Source organism: Eleutherodactylus coqui, unplaced genomic scaffold (genome assembly GCF_035609145.1).
Source record: "Eleutherodactylus coqui strain aEleCoq1 unplaced genomic scaffold, aEleCoq1.hap1 HAP1_SCAFFOLD_472, whole genome shotgun sequence".
NCBI lineage: Eukaryota > Metazoa > Chordata > Amphibia > Anura > Eleutherodactylidae > Eleutherodactylus > Eleutherodactylus coqui.
In genome coordinates this window covers 25653-47915 of record NW_027101854.1, presented here as the reverse complement: position 1 = coordinate 47915, position 22263 = coordinate 25653, and the positions used below count along the sequence as shown (strand labels likewise).

Below are 22263 nucleotides of genomic sequence, written 5' to 3'. Positions count from 1 at the left end.
AGTGCGAACGCACCTCCGAAAAGGAAAGAAACCTACTCACGGCCTTAAAAGTCAATGGGACCTGGGATTCCCAGCCGGTCACCCATACTGGTACTTGCCAGGCCTCAAGCTGGCTGGCGGCCACGATCTGACGAGAGCAGGTACATTCAGCTTAGAATGCCCGTTGACAGCTCCTCCTCCTTTCCTATGGGCTTTCTGCAGTGCGAACGCACCTCCGAAAAGGAAAGCAACCTACTCACGGCCTTAAAAGTCAACGGGACCTGGGATTCCCAGCCGGTCACCCATACTGGTACTTGCCAGGCCTCAAGCTGGCTGGCGGCCGCGATCTGACGAGAGCAGGCACATTCAGCTTAGAATGCCCGTTGACAGCTCCTCCTCCTTTCCTATGGGCTTTCTGCAGTGCGAACGCACCTCCGAAAAGGAAAGCAACCTACTCACGGCCTTAAAAGTCAACGGGACCTGGGATTCCCAGCCGGTCACCCATACTGGTACTTGCCAGGCCTCAAGCTGGCTGGCGGCCGCGATCTGACGAGAGCAGGCACATTCAGCTTAGAATGCCCGTTGACAGCTCCTCCTCCTTTCCTATGGGCTTTCTGCAGTGCGAACGCACCTCCGAAAAGGAAAGCAACCTACTCACGGCCTTAAAAGTCAACGGGACCTGGGATTCCCAGCCGGTCACCCATACTGGTACTTGCCAGGCCTCAAGCTGGCTGGCGGCCGCGATCTGACGAGAGCAGGCACATTCAGCTTAGAATGCCCGTTGACAGCTCCTCCTCCTTTCCTATGGGCTTTCTGCAGTGCGAACGCACCTCCGAAACGGAAAGAAACCTACTCACGGCCTTAAAAGTCAACGGGACCTGGGATTCCCAGCCGGTCACCCATACTGGTACTTGCCAGGCCTCAAGCTGGCTGGCGGCCGCGATCTGACGAGAGCAGGCACATTCAGCTTAGAATGCCCGTTGACAGCTCCTCCTCCTTTCCTATGGGCTTTCTGCAGTGCGAACGCACCTCCGAAAAGGAAAGAAACCTACTCACGGCCTTAAAAGTCAACGGGACCTGGGATTCCCAGCCGGTCACCCACACTGGTACTTGCCAGGCCTCAATCTGGCTGGCGGCCGCGATCTGACGAGAGCAGGTACATTCAGCTTAGAATGCCCGTTGACAGCTCCTCCTCCTTTCCTATGGGCTTTCTGCAGTGCGAACGCACCTCCGAAAAGGAAAGCAACCTACTCACGGCCTTAAAAGTCAACGGGACCTGGGATTCCCAGCCGGTCACCCATACTGGTACTTGCCAGGCCTCAAGCTGGCTGGCGGCCGCGATCTGACGAGAGCAGGCACATTCAGCTTAGAATGCCCGTTGACAGCTCCTCCTCCTTTCCTATGGGCTTTCTGCAGTGCGAACGCACCTCCGAAAAGGAAAGAAACCTACTCACGGCCTTAAAAGTCAACGGGACCTGGGATTCCCAGCCGGTCACCCATACTGGTACTTGCCAGGCCTCAAGCTGGCTGGCGGCCGCGATCTGACGAGAGCAGGCACATTCAGCTTAGAATGCCCGTTGACAGCTCCTCCTCCTTTCCTATGGGCTTTCTGCAGTGCGAACGCACCTCCGAAACGGAAAGAAACCTACTCACGGCCTTAAAAGTCAACGGGACCTGGGATTCCCAGCCGGTCACCCATACTGGTACTTGCCAGGCCTCAAGCTGGCTGGCGGCCACGATCTGACGAGAGCAGGCACATTCAGCTTAGAATGCCCGTTGACAGCTCCTCCTCCTTTCCTATGGGCTTTCTGCAGTGCGAACGCACCTCCGAAAAGGAAAGAAACCTACTCACGGCCTTAAAAGTCAACGGGACCTGGGATTCCCAGCCGGTCACCCATACTGGTACTTGCCAGGCCTCAAGCTGGCTGGCGGCCGCGATCTGACGAGAGCAGGCACATTCAGCTTAGAATGCCCGTTGACAGCTCCTCCTCCTTTCCTATGGGCTTTCTGCAGTGCGAACGCACCTCCGAAAAGGAAAGAAACCTACTCACGGCCTTAAAAGTCAACGGGACCTGGGATTCCCAGCCGGTCACCCATACTGGTACTTGCCAGGCCTCAAGCTGACTGGCGGCCGCGATCTGACGAGAGCAGGCACATTCAGCTTAGAATGCCCGTTGACAGCTCCTCCTCCTTTCATATGGGCTTTCTGCAGTGCGAACGCACCTCCGAAAAGGAAAGCAACCTACTCACGGCCATAAAAATCAACGGGACCTGGGATTCCCAGCCGGTCACCCATACTGGTACTTGCCAGGCCTCAAGCTGGCTGGCGGCCGCGATCTGACGAGAGCAGGCACATTCAGCTTAGAATGCCCGTTGACAGCTCCTCCTCCTTTCCTATGGGCTTTCTGCAGTGCGAACGCACCTCCGAAAAGGAAAGCAACCTACTCACGGCCTTAAAAGTCAACGGGACCTGGGATTCCCAGCCGGTCACCCATACTGGTACTTGCCAGGCCTCAAGCTGGCTGGCGGCCGCGATCTGACGAGAGCAGGCACATTCAGCTTAGAATGCCCGTTGACAGCTCCTCCTCCTTTCCTATGGGCTTTCTGCAGTGCGAACGCACCTCCGAAACGGAAAGAAACCTACTCACGGCCTTAAAAGTCAACGGGACCTGGGATTCCCAGCCGGTCACCCATACTGGTACTTGCCAGGCCTCAAGCTGGCTGGCGGCCGCGATCTGACGAGAGCAGGCACATTCAGCTTAGAATGCCCGTTGACAGCTCCTCCTCCTTTCCTATGGGCTTTCTGCAGTGCGAACGCACCTCCGAAAAGGAAAGAAACCTACTCACGGCCTTAAAAGTCAACGGGACCTGGGATTCCCAGCCGGTCACCCACACTGGTACTTGCCAGGCCTCAATCTGGCTGGCGGCCGCGATCTGACGAGAGCAGGTACATTCAGCTTAGAATGCCCGTTGACAGCTCCTCCTCCTTTCCTATGGGCTTTCTGCAGTGCGAACGCACCTCCGAAAAGGAAAGCAACCTACTCACGGCCTTAAAAGTCAACGGGACCTGGGATTCCCAGCCGGTCACCCATACTGGTACTTGCCAGGCCTCAAGCTGGCTGGCGGCCGCGATCTGACGAGAGCAGGCACATTCAGCTTAGAATGCCCGTTGACAGCTCCTCCTCCTTTCCTATGGGCTTTCTGCAGTGCGAACGCACCTCCGAAAAGGAAAGAAACCTACTCACGGCCTTAAAAGTCAACGGGACCTGGGATTCCCAGCCGGTCACCCATACTGGTACTTGCCAGGCCTCAAGCTGGCTGGCGGCCGCGATCTGACGAGAGCAGGCACATTCAGCTTAGAATGCCCGTTGACAGCTCCTCCTCCTTTCCTATGGGCTTTCTGCAGTGCGAACGCACCTCCGAAACGGAAAGAAACCTACTCACGGCCTTAAAAGTCAACGGGACCTGGGATTCCCAGCCGGTCACCCATACTGGTACTTGCCAGGCCTCAAGCTGGCTGGCGGCCACGATCTGACGAGAGCAGGCACATTCAGCTTAGAATGCCCGTTGACAGCTCCTCCTCCTTTCCTATGGGCTTTCTGCAGTGCGAACGCACCTCCGAAAAGGAAAGAAACCTACTCACGGCCTTAAAAGTCAACGGGACCTGGGATTCCCAGCCGGTCACCCATACTGGTACTTGCCAGGCCTCAAGCTGGCTGGCGGCCGCGATCTGACGAGAGCAGGCACATTCAGCTTAGAATGCCCGTTGACAGCTCCTCCTCCTTTCCTATGGGCTTTCTGCAGTGCGAACGCACCTCCGAAAAGGAAAGAAACCTACTCACGGCCTTAAAAGTCAACGGGACCTGGGATTCCCAGCCGGTCACCCATACTGGTACTTGCCAGGCCTCAAGCTGACTGGCGGCCGCGATCTGACGAGAGCAGGCACATTCAGCTTAGAATGCCCGTTGACAGCTCCTCCTCCTTTCATATGGGCTTTCTGCAGTGCGAACGCACCTCCGAAAAGGAAAGCAACCTACTCACGGCCATAAAAATCAACGGGACCTGGGATTCCCAGCCGGTCACCCATACTGGTACTTGCCAGGCCTCAAGCTGGCTGGCGGCCGCGATCTGACGAGAGCAGGCACATTCAGCTTAGAATGCCCGTTGACAGCTCCTCCTCCTTTCCTATGGGCTTTCTGCAGTGCGAACGCACCTCCGAAAAGGAAAGAAACCTACTCACGGCCTTAAAAGTCAACGGGACCTGGGATTCCCAGCCGGTCACCCATACTGGTACTTGCCAGGCCTCAAGCTGGCTGGTGGCCGCAATCTGACGAGAGCAGGCACATTCAGCTTAGAATGCCCGTTGACAGCTCCTCCTCCTTTCCTATGGGCTTTCTGCAGTGCGAACGCACCTCCGAAACGGAAAGAAACCTACTCACGGCCTTAAAAGTCAATGGGACCTGGGATTCCCAGCCGGTCACCCATACTGGTACTTGCCAGGCCTCAAGCTGGCTGGCGGCCGCGATCTGACGAGAGCAGGTACATTCAGCTTAGAATGCCCGTTGACAGCTCCTCCTCCTTTCCTATGGGCTTTCTGCAGTGCGAACGCACCTCCGAAAAGGAAAGCAACCTACTCACGGCCTTAAAAGTCAACGGGACCTGGGATTCCCAGCCGGTCACCCATACTGGTACTTGCTAGGCCTCAAGCTGGCTGGCGGCCGCGATCTGACGAGAGCAGGCACATTCAGCTTAGAATGCCCGTTGACAGCTCCTCCTCCTTTCCTATGGGCTTTCTGCAGTGCGAACGCACCTCCGAAAAGGAAAGCAACCTACTCACGGCCTTAAAAGTCAACGGGACCTGGGATTCCCAGCCGGTCACCCATACTGGTACTTGCCAGGCCTCAAGCTGGCTGGCGGACGCGATCTGACGAGAGCAGGCACATTCAGCTTAGAATGCCCGTTGACAGCTCCTCCTCCTTTCCTATGGGCTTTCTGCAGTGCGAACGCACCTCCGAAACGGAAAGAAACCTACTCACGGCCTTAAAAGTCAACGGGACCTGGGATTCCCAGCCGGTCACCCATACTGGTACTTGCCAGGCCTCAAGCTGGCTGGCGGCCGCGATCTGACGAGAGCAGGCACATTCAGCTTAGAATGCCCGTTGATAGCTCCTCCTCCTTTCCTATGGGCTTTCTGCAGTGCGAACGCACTTCCGAAAAGAAAAGAAACCTACTCACGGCCTTAAAAGTCAATGGGACCTGGGATTCCCAGCCGGTCACCCATACTGGTACTTGCCAGGCCTCAAGCTGGCTGGCGGCCGCGATCTGACGAGAGCAGGTACATTCAGCTTAGAATGCCCGTTGACAGCTCCTCCTCCTTTTCTATGGGCTTTCTGCAGTGCGAACGCACCTCCGAAAAGGAAAGCAACCTACTCACGGCCTTAAAAGTCAACGGGACCTGGGATTCCCAGCCGGTCACCCATACTGGTACTTGCCAGGCCTCAAGCTGGCTGGCGGCCGCGATCTGACGAGAGCAGGCACATTCAGCTTAGAATGCCCGTTGACAGCTCCTCCTCCTTTCCTATGGGCTTTCTGCAGTGCGAACGCACCTCCGAAAAGGAAAGCAACCTACTCACGGCCTTAAAAGTCAACGGGACCTGGGATTCCCAGCCGGTCACCCATACTGGTACTTGCCAGGCCTCAAGCTGGCTGGCGGCCGCGATCTGACGAGAGCAGGCACATTCAGCTTAGAATGCCCGTTGACAGCTCCTCCTCCTTTCCTATGGGCTTTCTGCAGTGCGAACGCACCTCCGAAACGGAAAGAAACCTACTCACGGCCTTAAAAGTCAACGGGACCTGGGATTCCCAGCCGGTCACCCATACTGGTACTTGCCAGGCCTCAAGCTGGCTGGCGGCCGCGATCTGACGAGAGCAGGCACATTCAGCTTAGAATGCCCGTTGACAGCTCCTCCTCCTTTCCTATGGGCTTTCTGCAGTGCGAACGCACCTCCGAAAAGGAAAGAAACCTACTCACGGCCTTAAAAGTCAACGGGACCTGGGATTCCCAGCCGGTCACCCATACTGGTACTTGCCAGGCCTCAAGCTGGCTGGCGGCCGCGATCTGACGAGAGCAGGCACATTCAGCTTAGAATGCCCGTTGATAGCTCCTCCTCCTTTCCTATGGGCTTTCTGCAGTGCGAACGCACTTCCGAAAAGAAAAGAAACCTACTCACGGCCTTAAAAGTCAACGGGACCTGGGATTCCCAGCCGGTCACCCATACTGGTACTTGCCAGGCCTCAAGCTGGCTGGCGGCCGCGATCTGACGAGAGCAGGCACATTCAGCTTAGATTGCCCGTTGACAGCTCCTCCTCCTTTCCTATGGGCTTTCTGCAGTGCGAACGCACCTCCGAAAGGGAAAGAAACCTACTCACGGCCTTAAAAGTCAACTGGACCTGGGATTCCCAGCCGGTCACCCATACTGGTACTTGCCAGGCCTCAAGCTGGCTGGCGGCCGCGATCTGACGAGAGCAGGCACATTCAGCTTAGAATGCCCGTTGACAGCTCCTCCTCCTTTCCTATGGGCTTTCTGCAGTGCGAACGCACTTCCGAAAAGGAAAGAAACCTACTCACGGCCTTAAAAGTCAACAGGACCTGGGATTCCCAGCCGGTCACCCATACTGGTACTTGCCAGGCCTCAAGCTGGCTGGCGGCCGCGATCTGACGAGAGCAGGCACATTCAGCTTAGAATGCCCGTTGACAGCTCCTCCTCCTTTCCTATGGGCTTTCTGCAGTGCGAACGCACCTCCGAAAAGGAAAGCAACCTACTCACGGCCTTAAAAGTCAACGGGACCTGGGATTCCCAGCCGGTCACCCATACTGGTACTTGCCAGGCCTCAAGCTGGCTGGCGGCCGCGATCTGACGAGAGCAGGCACATTCAGCTAAGAATGCCCGTTGACAGCTCCTCCTCCTTTCCTATGGGCTTTCTGCAGTGCGAACGCACCTCCGAAAAGGAAAGAAACCTACTCACGGCCTTAAAAGTCAACGGGACCTGGGATTCCCAGCCGGTCACCCATACTGGTACTTGCCAGGCCTCAAGCTGGCTGGCGGCCGCGATCTGACGAGAGCAGGCACATTCAGCTTAGAATGCCCGTTGACAGCTCCTCGTCCTTTCCTATGGGCTTTCTGCAGTGCGAACGCACCTCCGAAAAGGAAAGAAACCTACTCACGGCCTTAAAAGTCAATGGGACCTGGGATTCCCAGCCGGTCACCCATACTGGTACTTGCCAGGCCTCAAGCTGGCTGGCGGCCACGATCTGACGAGAGCAGGTACATTCAGCTTAGAATGCCCGTTGACAGCTCCTCCTCCTTTCCTATGGGCTTTCTGCAGTGCGAACGCACCTCCGAAAAGGAAAGCAACCTACTCACGGCCTTAAAAGTCAACGGGACCTGGGATTCCCAGCCGGTCACCCATACTGGTACTTGCCAGGCCTCAAGCTGGCTGGCGGCCGCGATCTGACGAGAGCAGGCACATTCAGCTTAGAATGCCCGTTGACAGCTCCTCCTCCTTTCCTATGGGCTTTCTGCAGTGCGAACGCACCTCCGAAAAGGAAAGAAACCTACTCACGGCCTTAAAAGTCAACGGGACCTGGGATTCCCAGCCGGTCACCCATACTGGTACTTGCCAGGCCTCAAGCTGGCTGGCGGCCGCGATCTGACGAGAGCAGGCACATTCAGCTTAGAATGCCCGTTGACAGCTCCTCCTCCTTTCCTATGGGCTTTCTGCAGTGCGAACGCACCTCCGAAACGGAAAGAAACCTACTCACGGCCTTAAAAGTCAACGGGACCTGGGATTCCCAGCCAGTCACCCATACTGGTACTTGCCAGGCCTCAAGCTGGCTGGCGGCCGCGATCTGACGAGAGCAGGCACATTCAGCTTAGAATGCCCGTTGACAGCTCCTCCTCCTTTCCTATGGGCTTTCTGCAGTGCGAACGCACCTCCGAAAAGGAAAGCAACCTACTCACGGCCTTAAAAGTCAACGGGACCTGGGATTCCCAGCCGGTCACCCATACTGGTACTTGCCAGGCCTCAAGCTGGCTGGCGGCCGCGATCTGACGAGAGCAGGCACATTCAGCTTAGAATGCCCGTTGACAGCTCCTCCTCCTTTCCTATGGGCTTTCTGCAGTGCGAACACACCTCCGAAAAGGAAAGAAACCTACTCACGGCCTTAAAAGTCAACGGGACCTGGGATTCCCAGCCGGTCACCCATACTGGTACTTGCCAGGCCTCAAGCTGGCTGGCGGCCGCGATCTGACGAGAGCAGGCACATTCAGCTTAGAATGCCCGTTGACAGCTCCTCCTCCTTTCCTATGGGCTTTCTGCAGTGCGAACGCACCTCCGAAACGGAAAGAAACCTACTCACGGCCTTAAAAGTCAATGGGACCTGGGATTCCCAGCCGGTCACCCATACTGGTACTTGCCAGGCCTCAAGCTGGCTGGCGGCCGCGATCTGACGAGAGCAGGTACATTCAGCTTAGAATGCCCGTTGACACCTCCTCCTCCTTTCCTATGGGCTTTCTGCAGTGCGAACGCACCTCCGAAAAGGAAAGCAACCTACTCACGGCCTTAAAAGTCAACGGGACCTGGGATTCCCAGCCGGTCACCCATACTGGTACTTGCCAGGCCTCAAGCTGGCTGGCGGCCGCGATCTGACGAGAGCAGGCACATTCAGCTTAGAATGCCCGTTGACAGCTCCTCCTCCTTTCCTATGGGCTTTCTGCAGTGCGAACGCACCTCCGAAACGGAAAGAAACCTACTCACGGCCTTAAAAGTCAACGGGACCTGGGATTCCCAGCCGGTCACCCATACTGGTACTTGCCAGGCCTCAAGCTGGCTGGCGGCCGCGATCTGACGAGAGCAGGCACATTCAGCTTAGAATGCCCGTTGACAGCTCCTCCTCCTTTCCTATGGGCTTTCTGCAGTGCGAACGCACCTCCGAAACGGAAAGAAACCTACTCACGGCCTTAAAAGTCAAAGGGACCTGGGATTCCCAGCCGGTCACCCATACTGGTACTTGCCAGGCCTCAAGCTGGCTGGCGGCCGCGATCTGACGAGAGCAGGAACATTCAGCTTAGAATGCCCGTTGACAGCTCCTCCTCCTTTCCTATGGGCTTTCTGCAGTGCGAACGCACCTCCGAAAAGGAAAGCAACCTACTCACGGCCTTAAAAGTCAGCGGGACCTGGGATTCCCAGCCGGTCACCCATACTGGTACTTGCCAGGCCTCAAGCTGGCTGGCGGCCACGATCTGACGAGAGCAGGCACATTCAGCTTAGAATGCCCGTTGACAGCTCCTCCTCCTTTCCTATGGGCTTTCTGCAGTGCGAACGCACCTCCGAAAAGGAAAGAAACCTACTCACGGCCTTAAAAGTCAACGGGACCTGGGATTCCCAGCCGGTCACCCATACTGGTACTTGCCAGGCCTCAAGCTGGCTGGCGGCCGCGATCTGACGAGAGCAGGCACATTCAGCTTAGAATGCCCGTTGACAGCTCCTCCTCCTTTCCTATGGGCTTTCTGCAGTGCGAACGCACTTCCGAAAAGGAAAGAAACCTACTCACGGCCTTAAAAGTCAACGGGACCTGGGATTCCCAGCCGGTCACCCATACTGGTACTTGCCAGGCCTCAAGCTGGCTGGCGGCCGCGATCTGACGAGAGCAGGCACATTCAGCTTAGAATGCCTGTTGACAGCTCCTCCTCCTTTCCTATGGGCTTTCTGCAGTGCGAACGCACCTCCGAAAAGGAAAGCAACCTACTCACGGCCTTAAAAGTCAACGGGACCTGGGATTCCCAGCCGGTCACCCATACTGGTACTTGCCAGGCCTCAAGCTGGCTGGCGGCCGCGATCTGACGAGAGCAGGCACATTCAGCTTAGAATGCCCGTTGACAGCTCCTCCTCCTTTCCTATGGGCTTTCTGCAGTGCGAACGCACCTCCGAAAAGGAAAGAAACCTACTCACGGCCTTAAAAGTCAACGGGACCTGGGATTCCCAGCCGGTCACCCATACTGGTACTTGCCAGGCCTCAAGCTGGCTGGCGGCCGCGATCTGACGAGAGCAGGCACATTCAGCTTAGAATGCCCGTTGACAGCTCCTCCTCCTTTCCTATGGGCTTTCTGCAGTGCGAACGCACCTCCGAAACGGAAAGAAACCTACTCACGGCCTTAAAAGTCAATGGGACCTGGGATTCCCAGCCGGTCACCCATACTGGTACTTGCCAGGCCTCAAGCTGGCTGGCGACCGCGATCTGACGAGAGCAGGCACATTCAGCTTAGAATGCCCGTTGACAGCTCCTCCTCCTTTCCTATGGGCTTTCTGCAGTGCGAACGCACCTCCGAAAAGGAAAGAAACCTACTCACGGCCTTAAAAGTCAACGGGACCTGGGATTCCCAGCCGGTCACCCATACTGGTACTTGCCAGGCCTCAAGCTGGCTGGCGGCCGCGATCTGACGAGAGCAGGCACATTCAGCTTAGAATGCCTGTTGACAGCTCCTCCTCCTTTCCTATGGGCTTTCTGCAGTGCGAACGCACCTCCGAAAAGGAAAGAAACCTACTCACGGCCTTAAAAGTCAACGGGACCTGGGATTCCCAGCCGGTCACCCATACTGGTACTTGCCAGGCCTCAAGCTGGCTGGCGGCCGCGATCTGACGAGAGCAGGCACATTCAGCTTAGAATGCCCGTTGACAGCTCCTCCTCCTTTCCTATGGGCTTTCTGCAGTGCGAACGCACCTCCGAAAAGGAAAGCAACCTACTCACGGCCTTAAAAGTCAACGGGACCTGGGATTCCCAGCCGGTCTCCCATGCTGGTACTTGCCAGGCCTCAAGCTGGCTGGCGGCCGCGATCTGACGAGAGCAGGCACATTCAGCTTAGAATGCCCGTTGACAGCTCCTCCTCCTTTCCTATGGGCTTTCTGCAGTGCGAACGCACCTCCGAAACGGAAAGAAACCTACTCACGGCCTTAAAAGTCAACGGGACCTGGGATTCCCAGCCGGTCACCCATACTGGTACTTGCCAGGCCTCAAGCTGGCTGGCGGCCGCGATCTGACGAGAGCAGGCACATTCAGCTTAGAATGCCCGTTGACAGCTCCTCCTCCTTTCCTATGGGCTTTCTGCAGTGCGAACGCACCTCCGAAAAGGAAATAAACCTACTCACGGCCTTAAAAGTCAACGGGACCTGGGATTCCCAGCCGGTCACCCATACTAGTACTTGCCAGGCCTCAAGCTGGCTGGCGGCCGCGATCTGACGAGAACAGGCACATTCAGCTTAGAATGCCCGTTGACAGCTCCTCCTCCTTTCCTATGGGCTTTCTGCAGTGCGAACGCACCTCCGAAAAGGAAAGCAACCTACTCACGGCCTTAAAAGTCAACGGGACCTGGGATTCCCAGCCGGTCACCCATACTGGTACTTGCCAGGCCTCAAGCTGGCTGGCGGCCGCGATCTGACGAGAGCAGGCACATTCAGCTTAGAATGCCCGTTGACAGCTCCTCCTCCTTTCCTATGGGCTTTCTGCAGTGCGAACGCACCTCCGAAACGGAAAGAAACCTACTCACGGCCTTAAAAGTCAACGGGACCTGGGATTCCCAGCCGGTCACCCATACTGGTACTTGCCAGGCCTCAAGCTGGCTGGCGGCCACGATCTGACGAGAGCAGGCACATTCAGCTTAGAATGCCCGTTGACAGCTCCTCCTCCTTTCCTATGGGCTTTCTGCAGTGCGAACGCACCTCCGAAAAGGAAAGAAACCTACTCACGGCCTTAAAAGTCAACGGGACCTGGGATTCCCAGCCGGTCACCCATACTGGTACTTGCCAGGCCTCAAGCTGGCTGGCGGCCGCGATCTGACGAGAGCAGGCACATTCAGCTTAGAATGCCCGTTGACAGCTCCTCCTCCTTTCCTATGGGCTTTCTGCAGTGCGAACGCACTTCCGAAAAGGAAAGAAACCTACTCACGGCCTTAAAAGTCAACGGGACCTGGGATTCCCAGCCGGTCACCCATACTGGTACTTGCCAGGCCTCAAGCTGGCTGGCGGCCGCGATCTGACGAGAGCAGGCACATTCAGCTTAGAATGCCTGTTGACAGCTCCTCCTCCTTTCCTATGGGCTTTCTGCAGTGCGAACGCACCTCCGAAAAGGAAAGCAACCTACTCACGGCCTTAAAAGTCAGCGGGACCTGGGATTCCCAGCCGGTCACCCATACTGGTACTTGCCAGGCCTCAAGCTGGCTGGCGGCCGCGATCTGACGAGAGCAGGCACATTCAGCTTAGAATGCCCGTTGACAGCTCCTCCTCCTTTCCTATGGGCTTTCTGCAGTGCGAACGCACCTCCGAAAAGGAAAGAAACCTACTCACGGCCTTAAAAGTCAACGGGACCTGGGATTCCCAGCCGGTCACCCATACTGGTACTTGCCAGGCCTCAAGCTGGCTGGCGGCCGCGATCTGACGAGAGCAGGCACATTCAGCTTAGAATGCCCGTTGACAGCTCCTCCTCCTTTCCTATGGGCTTTCTGCAGTGCGAACGCACCTCCGAAACGGAAAGAAACCTACTCACGGCCTTAAAAGTCAATGGGACCTGGGATTCCCAGCCGGTCACCCATACTGGTACTTGCCAGGCCTCAAGCTGGCTGGCGACCGCGATCTGACGAGAGCAGGCACATTCAGCTTAGAATGCCCGTTGACAGCTCCTCCTCCTTTCCTATGGGCTTTCTGCAGTGCGAACGCACCTCCGAAAAGGAAAGAAACCTACTCACGGCCTTAAAAGTCAACGGGACCTGGGATTCCCAGCCGGTCACCCATACTGGTACTTGCCAGGCCTCAAGCTGGCTGGCGGCCGCGATCTGACGAGAGCAGGCACATTCAGCTTAGAATGCCCGTTGACAGCTCCTCCTCCTTTCCTATGGGCTTTCTGCAGTGCGAACGCACCTCCGAAAAGGAAAGAAACCTACTCACGGCCTTAAAAGTCAACGGGACCTGGGATTCCCAGCCGGTCACCCATACTGGTACTTGCCAGGCCTCAAGCTGGCTGGCGGCCGCGATCTGACGAGAGCAGGCACATTCAGCTTAGAATGCCCGTTGACAGCTCCTCCTCCTTTCCTATGGGCTTTCTGCAGTGCGAACGCACCTCCGAAACGGAAAGAAACCTACTCACGGCCTTAAAAGTCAATGGGACCTGGGATTCCCAGCCGGTCACCCATACTGGTACTTGCCAGGCCTCAAGCTGGCTGGCGACCGCGATCTGACGAGAGCAGGCACATTCAGCTTAGAATGCCCGTTGACAGCTCCTCCTCCTTTCCTATGGGCTTTCTGCAGTGCGAACGCACCTCCGAAAAGGAAAGAAACCTACTCACGGCCTTAAAAGTCAACGGGACCTGGGATTCCCAGCCGGTCACCCATACTGGTACTTGCCAGGCCTCAAGCTGGCTGGCGGCCGCGATCTGACGAGAGCAGGCACATTCAACTTAGAATGCCCGTTGACAGCTCCTCCTCCTTTCCTATGGGCTTTCTGCAGTGCGAACGCACCTCCGAAACGGAAAGAAACCTACTCACGGCCTTAAAAGTCAATGGGACCTGGGATTCCCAGCCGGTCAGCCATACTGGTACTTGCCAGGCCTCAAGCTGGCTGGCGGCCGCGATCTGACGAGAGCAGGCACATTCAGCTTAGAATGCCCGTTGACAGCTCCTCCTCCTTTCCTATGGGCTTTCTGCAGTGCGAACGCACCTCCGAAAAGGAAAGCAACCTACTCACGGCCTTAAAAGTCAACGGGACCTGGGATTCCCAGCCGGTCACCCATACTGGTACTTGCCAGGCCTCAAGCTGGCTGGCGGCCGCGATCTGACGAGAGCAGGCACATTCAGCTTAGAATGCCCGTTGACAGCTCCTCCTCCTTTCCTATGGGCTTTCTGCAGTGCGAACGCACCTCCGAAAAGGAAAGCAACCTACTCACGGCCTTAAAAGTCAACTGGACCTGGGATTCCCAGCCGGTCACCCATACTGGTACTTGCCAGGCCTCAAGCTGGCTGGCGGCCGCGATCTGACGAGAGCAGGCACATTCAGCTTAGAATGCCCGTTGACAGCTCCTCCTCCTTTCCTATGGGCTTTCTGCAGTGCGAACGCACCTCCGAAACGGAAAGAAACCTACTCACGGCCTTAAAAGTCAACGGGACCTGGGATTCCCAGCCGGTCACCCATACTGGTACTTGCCAGGCCTCAAGCTGGCTGGCGGCCGCGATCTGACGAGAGCAGGCACATTCAGCTTAGAATGCCCGTTGACAGCTCCTCCTCCTTTCCTATGGGCTTTCTGCAGTGCGAACGCACCTCCGAAAAGGAAAGAAACCTACTCACGGCCTTAAAAGTCAACGGGACCTGGGATTCCCAGCCGGTCACCCATACTGGTACTTGCCAGGCCTCAAGCTGGCTGGCGGCCGCGATCTGACGAGAGCAGGCACATTCAGCTTAGAATGCCCGTTGACAGCTCCTCCTCCTTTCCTATGGGCTTTCTGCAGTGCGAACGCACCTCCGAAACGGAAAGAAACCTACTCACGGCCTTAAAAGTCAACGGGACCTGGGATTCCCAGCCGGTCACCCACACTGGTACTTGCCAGGCCTCAAGCTGGCTGGCGGCCGCGATCTGACGAGAGCAGGTACATTCAGCTTAGAATGCCCGTTGACAGCTCCTCCTCCTTTCCTATGGGCTTTCTGCAGTGCGAACGCACCTCCGAAAAGGAAAGCAACCTACTCACGGCCTTAAAAGTCAACGGGACCTGGGATTCCCAGCCGGTCACCCATACTGGTACTTGCCAGGCCTCAAGCTGGCTGGCGGCCGCGATCTGACGAGAGCAGGCACATTCAGCTTAGAATGCCCGTTGACAGCTCCTCCTCCTTTCCTATGGGCTTTCTGCAGTGCGAACTCACCTCCGAAAAGGAAAGAAACCTACTCACGGCCTTAAAAGTCAACGGGACCTGGGATTCCCAGCCGGTCACCCATACTGGTACTTGCCAGGCCTCAAGCTGGCTGGCGGCCGCGATCTGACGAGAGCAGGCACATTCAGCTTAGAATGCCCGTTGACAGCTCCTCCTCCTTTCCTATGGGCTTTCTGCAGTGCGAACGCACCTCCGAAACGGAAAGAAACCTACTCACGGCCTTAAAAGTCAACGGGACCTGGGATTCCCAGCCGGTCACCCATACTGGTACTTGCCAGGCCTCAAGCTGGCTGGCGGCCACGATCTGACGAGAGCAGGCACATTCAGCTTAGAATGCCCGTTGACAGCTCCTCCTCCTTTCCTATGGGCTTTCTGCAGTGCGAACGCACCTCCGAAAAGGAAAGAAACCTACTCACGGCCTTAAAAGTCAACGGGACCTGGGATTCCCAGCCGGTCACCCATACTGGTACTTGCCAGGCCTCAAGCTGGCTGGCGGCCGCGATCTGACGAGAGCAGGCACATTCAGCTTAGAATGCCCGTTGACAGCTCCTCCTCCTTTCCTATGGGCTTTCTGCAGTGCGAACGCACCTCCGAAAAGGAAAGCAACCTACTCACGGCCTTAAAAGTCAACGGGACCTGGGATTCCCAGCCGGTCACCCATACTGGTACTTGCCAGGCCTCAAGCTAGCTGGCGGCCGCGATCTGACGAGAGCAGGCACATTCAGCTTAGAATGCCCGTTGACAGCTCCTCCTCCTTTCCTATGGGCTTTCTGCAGTGCGAACGCACCTCCGAAACGGAAAGAAACCTACTCACGGCCTTAAAAGTCAACGGGACCTGGGATTCCCAGCCGGTCACCCATACTGGTACTTGCCAGGCCTCAAGCTGGCTGGTGGCCGCGATCTGACGAGAGCAGGCACATTCAGCTTAGAATGCCCGTTGACAGCTCCTCCTCCTTTCCTATGGGCTTTCTGCAGTGCGAACGCACCTCCGAAAAGGAAAGAAACCTACTCACGGCCTTAAAAGTCAACGGGACCTGGGATTCCCAGCCGGTCATCCATACTGGTACTTGCCAGGCCTCAAGCTGGCTGGCGGCCGCGATCTGACGAGAGCAGGCACATTCAGCTTAGAATGCCCGTTGACAGCTCCTCCTCCTTTCCTATGGGCTTTCTGCAGTGCGAACGCACCTCCGAAACGGAAAGAAACCTACTCACGGCCTTAAAAGTCAACGGGACCTGGGATTCCCAGCCGGTCACCCACACTGGTACTTGCCAGGCCTCAAGCTGGCTGGCGGCCGCGATCTGACGAGAGCAGGTACATTCAGCTTAGAATGCCCGTTGACAGCTCCTCCTCCTTTCCTATGGGCTTTCTGCAGTGCGAACGCACCTCCGAAAAGGAAAGCAACCTACTCACGGCCTTAAAAGTCAACGGGACCTGGGATTCCCAGCCGGTCACCCATACTGGTACTTGCCAGGCCTCAAGCTGGCTGGCGGCCGCGATCTGACGAGAGCAGGCACATTCAGCTTAGAATGCCCGTTGACAGCTCCTCCTCCTTTCCTATGGGCTTTCTGCAGTGCGAACGCACCTCCGAAAAGGAAAGAAACCTACTCACGGCCTTAAAAGTCAACGGGACCTGGGATTCCCAGCCGGTCACCCATACTGGTACTTGCCAGGCCTCAAGCTGGCTGGCGGCCGCGATCTGACGAGAGCAGGCACATTCAGCTTAGAATGCCCGTTGACAGCTCCTCCTCCTTTCCTATGGGCTTTCTGCAGTGCGAACGCACCTCCGAAACGGAAAGAAACCTACTCACGGCCTTAAAAGTCAACGGGACCTGGGATTCCCAGCCGGTCACCCATACTGGTACTTGCCAGGCCTCAAGCTGGCTGGCGGCCACGATCTGACGAGAGCAGGCACATTCAGCTTAGAATGCCCGTTGACAGCTCCTCCTCCTTTCCTATGGGCTTTCTGCAGTGCGAACGCACCTCCGAAAAGGAAAGAAACCTACTCACGGCCTTAAAAGTCAACGGGACCTGGGATTCCCAGCCGGTCACCCATACTGGTACTTGCCAGGCCTCAAGCTGGCTGGCGGCCGCGATCTGACGAGAGCAGGCACATTCAGCTTAGAATGCCCGTTGACAGCTCCTCCTCCTTTCCTATGGGCTTTCTGCAGTGCGAACGCACTTCCGAAAAGGAAAGAAACCTACTCACGGCCTTAAAAGTCAACGGGACCTGGGATTCCCAGCCGGTCACCCATACTGGTACTTGCCAGGCCTCAAGCTGGCTGGCGGCCGCGATCTGACGAGAGCAGGCACATTCAGCTTAGAATGCCTGTTGACAGCTCCTCCTCCTTTCCTATGGGCTTTCTGCAGTGCGAACGCACCTCCGAAAAGGAAAGCAACCTACTCACGGCCTTAAAAGTCAACGGGACCTGGGATTCCCAGCCGGTCACCCATACTGGAACTTGCCAGGCCTCAAGCTGGCTGGCGGCCGCGATCTGACGAGAGCAGGCACATTCAGCTTAGAATGCCCGTTGACAGCTCCTCCTCCTTTCCTATGGGCTTTCTGCAGTGCGAACGCACCTCCGAAAAGGAAAGAAACCTACTCACGGCCTTAAAAGTCAACGGGACCTGGGATTCCCAGCCGGTCACCCATACTGGTACTTGCCAGGCCTCAAGCTGGCTGGCGGCCGCGATCTGACGAGAGCAGGCACATTCAGCTTAGAATGCCCGTTGACAGCTCCTCCTCCTTTCCTATGGGCTTTCTGCAGTGCGAACGCACCTCCGAAACGGAAAGAAACCTACTCACGGCCTTAAAAGTCAATGGGACCTGGGATTCCCAGCCGGTCACCCATACTGGTACTTGCCAGGCCTCAAGCTGGCTGGCGGCCGCGATCTGACGAGAGCAGGTACATTCAGCTTAGAATGCCCGTTGACAGCTCCTCCTCCTTTCCTATGGGCTTTCTGCAGTGCGAACGCACCTCCGAAAAGGAAAGAAACCTACTCACGGCCTTAAAAGTCAACGGGACCTGGGATTCCCAGCCGGTCACCCATACTGGTACTTGCCAGGCCTCAAGTTGGCTGGTGGCCGCGATCTGACGAGAGCAGGCACATTTAGCTTAGAATGCCCGTTGACAGCTCCTCCTCCTTTCCTATGGGCTTTCTGCAGTGCGAACGCACCTCCGAAAAGGAAAGCAACCTACTCACGGCCTTAAAAGTCAACGGGACCTGGGATTCCCAGCCGGTCACCCATACTGGTACTTGCCAGGCCTCAAGCTGGCTGGCGGCCGCGATCTGACGAGAGCAGGCACATTCAGCTTAGAATGCCCGTTGACAGCTCCTCCTCCTTTCCTATGGGCTTTCTGCAGTGCGAACGCACCTCCGAAAAGGAAAGAAACCTACTCACGGCCTTAAAAGTCAACGGGACCTGGGATTCCCAGCTGGTCACCCATACTGGTACTTGCCAGGCCTCAAGCTGGCTGGCGGCCGCGATCTGACGAGAGCAGGCACATTCAGCTTAGAATGCCCGTTGACAGCTCCCCCTCCTTTCCTATGGGCTTTCTGCAGTGCGAACGCACCTCCGAAAAGGAAAGCAACCTACTCACGGCCTTAAAAGTCAACGGGATCTGGGATTCCCAGCCGGTCTCCCATACTGGTACTTGCCAGGCCTCAAGCTGGCTGGCGGCCGCGATCTGACGAGAGCAGGCACATTCAGCTTAGAATGCCCGTTGACAGCTCCTCCTCCTTTCCTATGGGCTTTCTGCAGTGCGAACGCACCTCCGAAACGGAAAGAAACCTACTCACGGCCTTAAAAGTCAACGGGACCTGGGATTCCCAGCCGGTCACCCATACTGGTACTTGCCAGGCCTCAAGCTGGCTGGCGGCCGCGATCTGACGAGAGCAGGCACATTCAGCTTAGAATGCCCGTTGACAGCTCCTCCTCCTTTCCTATGGGCTTTCTGCAGTGCGAACGCACCTCCGAAAAGGAAATAAACCTACTCACGGCCTTAAAAGTCAACGGGACCTGGGATTCCCAGCCGGTCACCCATACTAGTACTTGCCAGGCCTCAAGCTGGCTGGCGGCCGCGATCTGACGAGAACAGGCACATTCAGCTTAGAATGCCCGTTGACAGCTCCTCCTCCTTTCCTATGGGCTTTCTGCAGTGCGAACGCACCTCCGAAAAGGAAAGCAACCTACTCACGGCCTTAAAAGTCAACGGGACCTGGGATTCCCAGCCGGTCACCCATACTGGTACTTGCCAGGCCTCAAGCTGGCTGGCGGCCGCGATCTGACGAGAGCAGGCACATTCAGCTTAGAATGCCCGTTGACAGCTCCTCCTCCTTTCCTATGGGCTTTCTGCAGTGCGAACGCACCTCCGAAACGGAAAGAAACCTACTCACGGCCTTAAAAGTCAACGGGACCTGGGATTCCCAGCCGGTCACCCATACTGGTACTTGCCAGGCCTCAAGCTGGCTGGCGGCCACGATCTGACGAGAGCAGGCACATTCAGCTTAGAATGCCCGTTGACAGCTCCTCCTCCTTTCCTATGGGCTTTCTGCAGTGCGAACGCACCTCCGAAAAGGAAAGAAACCTACTCACGGCCTTAAAAGTCAACGGGACCTGGGATTCCCAGCCGGTCACCCATACTGGTACTTGCCAGGCCTCAAGCTGGCTGGCGGCCGCGATCTGACGAGAGCAGGCACATTCAGCTTAGAATGCCCGTTGACAGCTCCTCCTCCTTTCCTATGGGCTTTCTGCAGTGCGAACGCACCTCCGAAACGGAAAGAAACCTACTCACGGCCTTAAAAGTCAACGGGACCTGGGATTCCCAGCCGGTCACCCATACTGGTACTTGCCAGGCCTCAAGCTGGCTGGCGGCCGCGATCTGACGAGAGCAGGCACATTCAGCTTAGAATGCCCGTTGACAGCTCCTCCTCCTTTCCTATGGGCTTTCTGCAGTGCGAACGCACCTCCGAAAAGGAAATAAACCTACTCACGGCCTTAAAAGTCAACGGGACCTGGGATTCCCAGCCGGTCACCCATACTAGTACTTGCCAGGCCTCAAGCTGGCTGGCGGCCGCGATCTGACGAGAACAGGCACATTCAGCTTAGAATGCCCGTTGACAGCTCCTCCTCCTTTCCTATGGGCTTTCTGCAGTGCGAACGCACCTCCGAAAAGGAAAGCAACCTACTCACGGCCTTAAAAGTCAACGGGACCTGGGATTCCCAGCCGGTCACCCATACTGGTACTTGCCAGGCCTCAAGCTGGCTGGCGGCCGCGATCTGACGAGAGCAGGCACATTCAGCTTAGAATGCCTGTTGACAGCTCCTCCTCCTTTCCTATGGGCTTTCTGCAGTGCGAACGCACCTCCGAAAAGGAAAGCAACCTACTCACGGCCTTAAAAGTCAACGGGACCTGGGATTCCCAGCCGGTCACCCATACTGGTACTTGCCAGGCCTCAAGCTGGCTGGCGGCCGCGATCTGACGAGAGCAGGCACATTCAGCTTAGAATGCCCGTTGACAGCTCCTCCTCCTTTCCTATGGGCTTTCTGCAGTGCGAACGCACCTCCGAAAAGGAAAGAAACCTACTCACGGCCTTAAAAGTCAACGGGACCTGGGATTCCCAGCCGGTCACCCATACTGGTACTTGCCAGGCCTCAAGCTGGCTGGCGGCCGCGATCTGACGAGAGCAGGCACATTCAGCTTAGAATGCCCGTTGACAGCTCCTCCTCCTTTCCTATGGGCTTTCTGCAGTGCGAACGCACCTCCGAAACGGAAAGAAACCTACTCACGGCCTTAAAAGTCAATGGGACCTGGGATTCCCAGCCGGTCACCCATACTGGTACTTGCCAGGCCTCAAGCTGGCTGGCGACCGCGATCTGACGAGAGCAGGCACATTCAGCTTAGAATGCCCGTTGACAGCTCCTCCTCCTTTCCTATGGGCTTTCTGCAGTGCGAACGCACCTCCGAAAAGGAAAGAAACCTACTCACGGCCTTAAAAGTCAACGGGACCTGGGATTCCCAGCCGGTCACCCATACTGGTACTTGCCAGGCCTCAAGCTGGCTGGCGGCCGCCATCTGACGAGAGCAGGCACATTCAACTTAGAATGCCCGTTGACAGCTCCTCCTCCTTTCCTATGGGCTTTCTGCAGTGCGAACGCACCTCCGAAACGGAAAGAAACCTACTCACGGCCTTAAAAGTCAATGGGACCTGGGATTCCCAGCCGGTCACCCATACTGGTACTTGCCAGGCCTCAAGCTGGCTGGCGGCCGCGATCTGACGAGAGCAGGCACATTCAGCTTAGAATGCCCGTTGACAGCTCCTCCTCCCTTCCTATGGGCTTTCTGCAGTGCGAACGCACCTCCGAAAAGGAAAGCAACCTACTCACGGCCTTAAAAGTCAACGGGACCTGGGATTCCCAGCCGGTCACCCATACTGGTACTTGCCAGGCCTCAAGCTGGCTGGCGGCCGCGATCTGACGAGAGCAGGCACATTCAGCTTAGAATGCCCGTTGACAGCTCCTCCTCCTTTCCTATGGGCTTTCTGCAGTGCGAACGCACCTCCGAAAAGGAAAGCAACCTACTCACGGCCTTAAAAGTCAACTGGACCTGGGATTCCCAGCCGGTCACCCATACTGGTACTTGCCAGGCCTCAAGCTGGCTGGCGGCCGCGATCTGACGAGAGCAGGCACATTCAGCTTAGAATGCCCGTTGACAGCTCCTCCTCCTTTCCTATGGGCTTTCTGCAGTGCGAACGCACCTCCGAAACGGAAAGAAACCTACTCACGGCCTTAAAAGTCAACGGGACCTGGGATTCCCAGCCGGTCACCCATACTGGTACTTGCCAGGCCTCAAGCTGGCTGGCGGCCGCGATCTGACGAGAGCAGGCACATTCAGCTTAGAATGCCCGTTGACAGCTCCTCCTCCTTTCCTATGGGCTTTCTGCAGTGCGAACGCACCTCCGAAAAGGAAAGAAACCTACTCACGGCCTTAAAAGTCAACGGGACCTGGGATTCCCAGCCGGTCACCCATACTGGTACTTGCCAGTCCTCAAGCTGGCTGGCGGCCGCGATCTGACGAGAGCAGGCACATTCAGCTTAGAATGCCCGTTGACAGCTCCTCCTCCTTTCCTATGGGCTTTCTGCAGTGCGAACGCACCTCCGAAACGGAAAGAAACCTACTCACGGCCTTAAAAGTCAACGGGACCTGGGATTCCCAGCCGGTCACCCACACTGGTACTTGCCAGGCCTCAAGCTGGCTGGCGGCCGCGATCTGACGAGAGCAGGTACATTCAGCTTAGAATGCCCGTTGACAGCTCC

At 56.7% G+C, this 22263-nt stretch overlaps 110 pseudogenes; all 110 read right to left on the bottom strand.

Moving 5' to 3' along the window:
- Nucleotides 1-49: 49 nt before the first annotated feature.
- Nucleotides 50-168, bottom strand: LOC136592291 (5S ribosomal RNA; annotated as a pseudogene).
- An 80-nt stretch (nucleotides 169-248) lies between these two features.
- Nucleotides 249-367, bottom strand: LOC136592067 (5S ribosomal RNA; annotated as a pseudogene).
- An 80-nt stretch (nucleotides 368-447) lies between these two features.
- LOC136592066 (5S ribosomal RNA) lies at nucleotides 448-566 on the bottom strand (annotated as a pseudogene).
- Nucleotides 567-646: 80 nt separating this feature from the next.
- On the bottom strand, nucleotides 647-765 carry LOC136592065 (5S ribosomal RNA; annotated as a pseudogene).
- An 80-nt stretch (nucleotides 766-845) lies between these two features.
- On the bottom strand, nucleotides 846-964 carry LOC136592064 (5S ribosomal RNA; annotated as a pseudogene).
- An 80-nt stretch (nucleotides 965-1044) lies between these two features.
- Nucleotides 1045-1163, bottom strand: LOC136592199 (5S ribosomal RNA; annotated as a pseudogene).
- Nucleotides 1164-1243: 80 nt separating this feature from the next.
- On the bottom strand, nucleotides 1244-1362 carry LOC136592063 (5S ribosomal RNA; annotated as a pseudogene).
- Nucleotides 1363-1442: 80 nt separating this feature from the next.
- Nucleotides 1443-1561, bottom strand: LOC136592062 (5S ribosomal RNA; annotated as a pseudogene).
- An 80-nt stretch (nucleotides 1562-1641) lies between these two features.
- Nucleotides 1642-1760, bottom strand: LOC136592241 (5S ribosomal RNA; annotated as a pseudogene).
- Nucleotides 1761-1840: 80 nt separating this feature from the next.
- LOC136592061 (5S ribosomal RNA) lies at nucleotides 1841-1959 on the bottom strand (annotated as a pseudogene).
- Nucleotides 1960-2039: 80 nt separating this feature from the next.
- On the bottom strand, nucleotides 2040-2158 carry LOC136592220 (5S ribosomal RNA; annotated as a pseudogene).
- An 80-nt stretch (nucleotides 2159-2238) lies between these two features.
- LOC136592176 (5S ribosomal RNA) lies at nucleotides 2239-2357 on the bottom strand (annotated as a pseudogene).
- Nucleotides 2358-2437: 80 nt separating this feature from the next.
- LOC136592060 (5S ribosomal RNA) lies at nucleotides 2438-2556 on the bottom strand (annotated as a pseudogene).
- An 80-nt stretch (nucleotides 2557-2636) lies between these two features.
- On the bottom strand, nucleotides 2637-2755 carry LOC136592059 (5S ribosomal RNA; annotated as a pseudogene).
- Nucleotides 2756-2835: 80 nt separating this feature from the next.
- LOC136592198 (5S ribosomal RNA) lies at nucleotides 2836-2954 on the bottom strand (annotated as a pseudogene).
- An 80-nt stretch (nucleotides 2955-3034) lies between these two features.
- On the bottom strand, nucleotides 3035-3153 carry LOC136592057 (5S ribosomal RNA; annotated as a pseudogene).
- Nucleotides 3154-3233: 80 nt separating this feature from the next.
- LOC136592056 (5S ribosomal RNA) lies at nucleotides 3234-3352 on the bottom strand (annotated as a pseudogene).
- An 80-nt stretch (nucleotides 3353-3432) lies between these two features.
- On the bottom strand, nucleotides 3433-3551 carry LOC136592240 (5S ribosomal RNA; annotated as a pseudogene).
- An 80-nt stretch (nucleotides 3552-3631) lies between these two features.
- Nucleotides 3632-3750, bottom strand: LOC136592055 (5S ribosomal RNA; annotated as a pseudogene).
- Nucleotides 3751-3830: 80 nt separating this feature from the next.
- LOC136592208 (5S ribosomal RNA) lies at nucleotides 3831-3949 on the bottom strand (annotated as a pseudogene).
- An 80-nt stretch (nucleotides 3950-4029) lies between these two features.
- Nucleotides 4030-4148, bottom strand: LOC136592175 (5S ribosomal RNA; annotated as a pseudogene).
- Nucleotides 4149-4228: 80 nt separating this feature from the next.
- Nucleotides 4229-4347, bottom strand: LOC136592229 (5S ribosomal RNA; annotated as a pseudogene).
- Nucleotides 4348-4427: 80 nt separating this feature from the next.
- LOC136592190 (5S ribosomal RNA) lies at nucleotides 4428-4546 on the bottom strand (annotated as a pseudogene).
- An 80-nt stretch (nucleotides 4547-4626) lies between these two features.
- On the bottom strand, nucleotides 4627-4745 carry LOC136592256 (5S ribosomal RNA; annotated as a pseudogene).
- An 80-nt stretch (nucleotides 4746-4825) lies between these two features.
- On the bottom strand, nucleotides 4826-4944 carry LOC136592270 (5S ribosomal RNA; annotated as a pseudogene).
- An 80-nt stretch (nucleotides 4945-5024) lies between these two features.
- Nucleotides 5025-5143, bottom strand: LOC136592213 (5S ribosomal RNA; annotated as a pseudogene).
- An 80-nt stretch (nucleotides 5144-5223) lies between these two features.
- Nucleotides 5224-5342, bottom strand: LOC136592189 (5S ribosomal RNA; annotated as a pseudogene).
- Nucleotides 5343-5422: 80 nt separating this feature from the next.
- On the bottom strand, nucleotides 5423-5541 carry LOC136592054 (5S ribosomal RNA; annotated as a pseudogene).
- Nucleotides 5542-5621: 80 nt separating this feature from the next.
- Nucleotides 5622-5740, bottom strand: LOC136592053 (5S ribosomal RNA; annotated as a pseudogene).
- An 80-nt stretch (nucleotides 5741-5820) lies between these two features.
- Nucleotides 5821-5939, bottom strand: LOC136592052 (5S ribosomal RNA; annotated as a pseudogene).
- An 80-nt stretch (nucleotides 5940-6019) lies between these two features.
- On the bottom strand, nucleotides 6020-6138 carry LOC136592212 (5S ribosomal RNA; annotated as a pseudogene).
- An 80-nt stretch (nucleotides 6139-6218) lies between these two features.
- On the bottom strand, nucleotides 6219-6337 carry LOC136592206 (5S ribosomal RNA; annotated as a pseudogene).
- Nucleotides 6338-6417: 80 nt separating this feature from the next.
- LOC136592277 (5S ribosomal RNA) lies at nucleotides 6418-6536 on the bottom strand (annotated as a pseudogene).
- An 80-nt stretch (nucleotides 6537-6616) lies between these two features.
- Nucleotides 6617-6735, bottom strand: LOC136592160 (5S ribosomal RNA; annotated as a pseudogene).
- An 80-nt stretch (nucleotides 6736-6815) lies between these two features.
- On the bottom strand, nucleotides 6816-6934 carry LOC136592166 (5S ribosomal RNA; annotated as a pseudogene).
- An 80-nt stretch (nucleotides 6935-7014) lies between these two features.
- On the bottom strand, nucleotides 7015-7133 carry LOC136592051 (5S ribosomal RNA; annotated as a pseudogene).
- An 80-nt stretch (nucleotides 7134-7213) lies between these two features.
- LOC136592290 (5S ribosomal RNA) lies at nucleotides 7214-7332 on the bottom strand (annotated as a pseudogene).
- Nucleotides 7333-7412: 80 nt separating this feature from the next.
- On the bottom strand, nucleotides 7413-7531 carry LOC136592050 (5S ribosomal RNA; annotated as a pseudogene).
- Nucleotides 7532-7611: 80 nt separating this feature from the next.
- On the bottom strand, nucleotides 7612-7730 carry LOC136592049 (5S ribosomal RNA; annotated as a pseudogene).
- An 80-nt stretch (nucleotides 7731-7810) lies between these two features.
- On the bottom strand, nucleotides 7811-7929 carry LOC136592225 (5S ribosomal RNA; annotated as a pseudogene).
- Nucleotides 7930-8009: 80 nt separating this feature from the next.
- On the bottom strand, nucleotides 8010-8128 carry LOC136592048 (5S ribosomal RNA; annotated as a pseudogene).
- An 80-nt stretch (nucleotides 8129-8208) lies between these two features.
- On the bottom strand, nucleotides 8209-8327 carry LOC136592046 (5S ribosomal RNA; annotated as a pseudogene).
- Nucleotides 8328-8407: 80 nt separating this feature from the next.
- On the bottom strand, nucleotides 8408-8526 carry LOC136592188 (5S ribosomal RNA; annotated as a pseudogene).
- Nucleotides 8527-8606: 80 nt separating this feature from the next.
- Nucleotides 8607-8725, bottom strand: LOC136592045 (5S ribosomal RNA; annotated as a pseudogene).
- An 80-nt stretch (nucleotides 8726-8805) lies between these two features.
- LOC136592044 (5S ribosomal RNA) lies at nucleotides 8806-8924 on the bottom strand (annotated as a pseudogene).
- Nucleotides 8925-9004: 80 nt separating this feature from the next.
- LOC136592292 (5S ribosomal RNA) lies at nucleotides 9005-9123 on the bottom strand (annotated as a pseudogene).
- A 279-nt stretch (nucleotides 9124-9402) lies between these two features.
- Nucleotides 9403-9521, bottom strand: LOC136592043 (5S ribosomal RNA; annotated as a pseudogene).
- Nucleotides 9522-9601: 80 nt separating this feature from the next.
- Nucleotides 9602-9720, bottom strand: LOC136592268 (5S ribosomal RNA; annotated as a pseudogene).
- An 80-nt stretch (nucleotides 9721-9800) lies between these two features.
- Nucleotides 9801-9919, bottom strand: LOC136592042 (5S ribosomal RNA; annotated as a pseudogene).
- An 80-nt stretch (nucleotides 9920-9999) lies between these two features.
- LOC136592041 (5S ribosomal RNA) lies at nucleotides 10000-10118 on the bottom strand (annotated as a pseudogene).
- An 80-nt stretch (nucleotides 10119-10198) lies between these two features.
- Nucleotides 10199-10317, bottom strand: LOC136592260 (5S ribosomal RNA; annotated as a pseudogene).
- An 80-nt stretch (nucleotides 10318-10397) lies between these two features.
- LOC136592267 (5S ribosomal RNA) lies at nucleotides 10398-10516 on the bottom strand (annotated as a pseudogene).
- Nucleotides 10517-10596: 80 nt separating this feature from the next.
- Nucleotides 10597-10715, bottom strand: LOC136592040 (5S ribosomal RNA; annotated as a pseudogene).
- An 80-nt stretch (nucleotides 10716-10795) lies between these two features.
- On the bottom strand, nucleotides 10796-10914 carry LOC136592164 (5S ribosomal RNA; annotated as a pseudogene).
- Nucleotides 10915-10994: 80 nt separating this feature from the next.
- Nucleotides 10995-11113, bottom strand: LOC136592039 (5S ribosomal RNA; annotated as a pseudogene).
- An 80-nt stretch (nucleotides 11114-11193) lies between these two features.
- LOC136592171 (5S ribosomal RNA) lies at nucleotides 11194-11312 on the bottom strand (annotated as a pseudogene).
- Nucleotides 11313-11392: 80 nt separating this feature from the next.
- LOC136592038 (5S ribosomal RNA) lies at nucleotides 11393-11511 on the bottom strand (annotated as a pseudogene).
- An 80-nt stretch (nucleotides 11512-11591) lies between these two features.
- Nucleotides 11592-11710, bottom strand: LOC136592239 (5S ribosomal RNA; annotated as a pseudogene).
- An 80-nt stretch (nucleotides 11711-11790) lies between these two features.
- LOC136592037 (5S ribosomal RNA) lies at nucleotides 11791-11909 on the bottom strand (annotated as a pseudogene).
- Nucleotides 11910-11989: 80 nt separating this feature from the next.
- LOC136592266 (5S ribosomal RNA) lies at nucleotides 11990-12108 on the bottom strand (annotated as a pseudogene).
- Nucleotides 12109-12188: 80 nt separating this feature from the next.
- Nucleotides 12189-12307, bottom strand: LOC136592255 (5S ribosomal RNA; annotated as a pseudogene).
- An 80-nt stretch (nucleotides 12308-12387) lies between these two features.
- Nucleotides 12388-12506, bottom strand: LOC136592035 (5S ribosomal RNA; annotated as a pseudogene).
- Nucleotides 12507-12586: 80 nt separating this feature from the next.
- LOC136592259 (5S ribosomal RNA) lies at nucleotides 12587-12705 on the bottom strand (annotated as a pseudogene).
- An 80-nt stretch (nucleotides 12706-12785) lies between these two features.
- Nucleotides 12786-12904, bottom strand: LOC136592034 (5S ribosomal RNA; annotated as a pseudogene).
- An 80-nt stretch (nucleotides 12905-12984) lies between these two features.
- On the bottom strand, nucleotides 12985-13103 carry LOC136592033 (5S ribosomal RNA; annotated as a pseudogene).
- An 80-nt stretch (nucleotides 13104-13183) lies between these two features.
- On the bottom strand, nucleotides 13184-13302 carry LOC136592258 (5S ribosomal RNA; annotated as a pseudogene).
- An 80-nt stretch (nucleotides 13303-13382) lies between these two features.
- Nucleotides 13383-13501, bottom strand: LOC136592174 (5S ribosomal RNA; annotated as a pseudogene).
- A 279-nt stretch (nucleotides 13502-13780) lies between these two features.
- On the bottom strand, nucleotides 13781-13899 carry LOC136592032 (5S ribosomal RNA; annotated as a pseudogene).
- An 80-nt stretch (nucleotides 13900-13979) lies between these two features.
- LOC136592275 (5S ribosomal RNA) lies at nucleotides 13980-14098 on the bottom strand (annotated as a pseudogene).
- An 80-nt stretch (nucleotides 14099-14178) lies between these two features.
- Nucleotides 14179-14297, bottom strand: LOC136592031 (5S ribosomal RNA; annotated as a pseudogene).
- Nucleotides 14298-14377: 80 nt separating this feature from the next.
- On the bottom strand, nucleotides 14378-14496 carry LOC136592030 (5S ribosomal RNA; annotated as a pseudogene).
- Nucleotides 14497-14576: 80 nt separating this feature from the next.
- LOC136592070 (5S ribosomal RNA) lies at nucleotides 14577-14695 on the bottom strand (annotated as a pseudogene).
- An 80-nt stretch (nucleotides 14696-14775) lies between these two features.
- LOC136592029 (5S ribosomal RNA) lies at nucleotides 14776-14894 on the bottom strand (annotated as a pseudogene).
- Nucleotides 14895-14974: 80 nt separating this feature from the next.
- LOC136592028 (5S ribosomal RNA) lies at nucleotides 14975-15093 on the bottom strand (annotated as a pseudogene).
- An 80-nt stretch (nucleotides 15094-15173) lies between these two features.
- On the bottom strand, nucleotides 15174-15292 carry LOC136592238 (5S ribosomal RNA; annotated as a pseudogene).
- Nucleotides 15293-15372: 80 nt separating this feature from the next.
- LOC136592027 (5S ribosomal RNA) lies at nucleotides 15373-15491 on the bottom strand (annotated as a pseudogene).
- Nucleotides 15492-15571: 80 nt separating this feature from the next.
- On the bottom strand, nucleotides 15572-15690 carry LOC136592202 (5S ribosomal RNA; annotated as a pseudogene).
- An 80-nt stretch (nucleotides 15691-15770) lies between these two features.
- LOC136592197 (5S ribosomal RNA) lies at nucleotides 15771-15889 on the bottom strand (annotated as a pseudogene).
- Nucleotides 15890-15969: 80 nt separating this feature from the next.
- Nucleotides 15970-16088, bottom strand: LOC136592224 (5S ribosomal RNA; annotated as a pseudogene).
- An 80-nt stretch (nucleotides 16089-16168) lies between these two features.
- LOC136592058 (5S ribosomal RNA) lies at nucleotides 16169-16287 on the bottom strand (annotated as a pseudogene).
- Nucleotides 16288-16367: 80 nt separating this feature from the next.
- On the bottom strand, nucleotides 16368-16486 carry LOC136592026 (5S ribosomal RNA; annotated as a pseudogene).
- Nucleotides 16487-16566: 80 nt separating this feature from the next.
- On the bottom strand, nucleotides 16567-16685 carry LOC136592024 (5S ribosomal RNA; annotated as a pseudogene).
- Nucleotides 16686-16765: 80 nt separating this feature from the next.
- LOC136592237 (5S ribosomal RNA) lies at nucleotides 16766-16884 on the bottom strand (annotated as a pseudogene).
- Nucleotides 16885-16964: 80 nt separating this feature from the next.
- Nucleotides 16965-17083, bottom strand: LOC136592023 (5S ribosomal RNA; annotated as a pseudogene).
- An 80-nt stretch (nucleotides 17084-17163) lies between these two features.
- Nucleotides 17164-17282, bottom strand: LOC136592265 (5S ribosomal RNA; annotated as a pseudogene).
- An 80-nt stretch (nucleotides 17283-17362) lies between these two features.
- On the bottom strand, nucleotides 17363-17481 carry LOC136592269 (5S ribosomal RNA; annotated as a pseudogene).
- An 80-nt stretch (nucleotides 17482-17561) lies between these two features.
- On the bottom strand, nucleotides 17562-17680 carry LOC136592022 (5S ribosomal RNA; annotated as a pseudogene).
- An 80-nt stretch (nucleotides 17681-17760) lies between these two features.
- LOC136592187 (5S ribosomal RNA) lies at nucleotides 17761-17879 on the bottom strand (annotated as a pseudogene).
- An 80-nt stretch (nucleotides 17880-17959) lies between these two features.
- On the bottom strand, nucleotides 17960-18078 carry LOC136592306 (5S ribosomal RNA; annotated as a pseudogene).
- An 80-nt stretch (nucleotides 18079-18158) lies between these two features.
- On the bottom strand, nucleotides 18159-18277 carry LOC136592021 (5S ribosomal RNA; annotated as a pseudogene).
- An 80-nt stretch (nucleotides 18278-18357) lies between these two features.
- LOC136592173 (5S ribosomal RNA) lies at nucleotides 18358-18476 on the bottom strand (annotated as a pseudogene).
- An 80-nt stretch (nucleotides 18477-18556) lies between these two features.
- LOC136592294 (5S ribosomal RNA) lies at nucleotides 18557-18675 on the bottom strand (annotated as a pseudogene).
- An 80-nt stretch (nucleotides 18676-18755) lies between these two features.
- LOC136592020 (5S ribosomal RNA) lies at nucleotides 18756-18874 on the bottom strand (annotated as a pseudogene).
- Nucleotides 18875-18954: 80 nt separating this feature from the next.
- LOC136592170 (5S ribosomal RNA) lies at nucleotides 18955-19073 on the bottom strand (annotated as a pseudogene).
- An 80-nt stretch (nucleotides 19074-19153) lies between these two features.
- LOC136592019 (5S ribosomal RNA) lies at nucleotides 19154-19272 on the bottom strand (annotated as a pseudogene).
- An 80-nt stretch (nucleotides 19273-19352) lies between these two features.
- Nucleotides 19353-19471, bottom strand: LOC136592236 (5S ribosomal RNA; annotated as a pseudogene).
- Nucleotides 19472-19551: 80 nt separating this feature from the next.
- Nucleotides 19552-19670, bottom strand: LOC136592018 (5S ribosomal RNA; annotated as a pseudogene).
- An 80-nt stretch (nucleotides 19671-19750) lies between these two features.
- Nucleotides 19751-19869, bottom strand: LOC136592017 (5S ribosomal RNA; annotated as a pseudogene).
- An 80-nt stretch (nucleotides 19870-19949) lies between these two features.
- LOC136592169 (5S ribosomal RNA) lies at nucleotides 19950-20068 on the bottom strand (annotated as a pseudogene).
- Nucleotides 20069-20148: 80 nt separating this feature from the next.
- Nucleotides 20149-20267, bottom strand: LOC136592263 (5S ribosomal RNA; annotated as a pseudogene).
- Nucleotides 20268-20347: 80 nt separating this feature from the next.
- On the bottom strand, nucleotides 20348-20466 carry LOC136592016 (5S ribosomal RNA; annotated as a pseudogene).
- An 80-nt stretch (nucleotides 20467-20546) lies between these two features.
- Nucleotides 20547-20665, bottom strand: LOC136592015 (5S ribosomal RNA; annotated as a pseudogene).
- Nucleotides 20666-20745: 80 nt separating this feature from the next.
- On the bottom strand, nucleotides 20746-20864 carry LOC136592257 (5S ribosomal RNA; annotated as a pseudogene).
- An 80-nt stretch (nucleotides 20865-20944) lies between these two features.
- On the bottom strand, nucleotides 20945-21063 carry LOC136592307 (5S ribosomal RNA; annotated as a pseudogene).
- Nucleotides 21064-21143: 80 nt separating this feature from the next.
- Nucleotides 21144-21262, bottom strand: LOC136592248 (5S ribosomal RNA; annotated as a pseudogene).
- Nucleotides 21263-21342: 80 nt separating this feature from the next.
- On the bottom strand, nucleotides 21343-21461 carry LOC136592013 (5S ribosomal RNA; annotated as a pseudogene).
- Nucleotides 21462-21541: 80 nt separating this feature from the next.
- On the bottom strand, nucleotides 21542-21660 carry LOC136592273 (5S ribosomal RNA; annotated as a pseudogene).
- An 80-nt stretch (nucleotides 21661-21740) lies between these two features.
- On the bottom strand, nucleotides 21741-21859 carry LOC136592011 (5S ribosomal RNA; annotated as a pseudogene).
- Nucleotides 21860-21939: 80 nt separating this feature from the next.
- LOC136592295 (5S ribosomal RNA) lies at nucleotides 21940-22058 on the bottom strand (annotated as a pseudogene).
- Nucleotides 22059-22138: 80 nt separating this feature from the next.
- LOC136592047 (5S ribosomal RNA) lies at nucleotides 22139-22257 on the bottom strand (annotated as a pseudogene).
- Nucleotides 22258-22263: the final 6 nt, after the last annotated feature.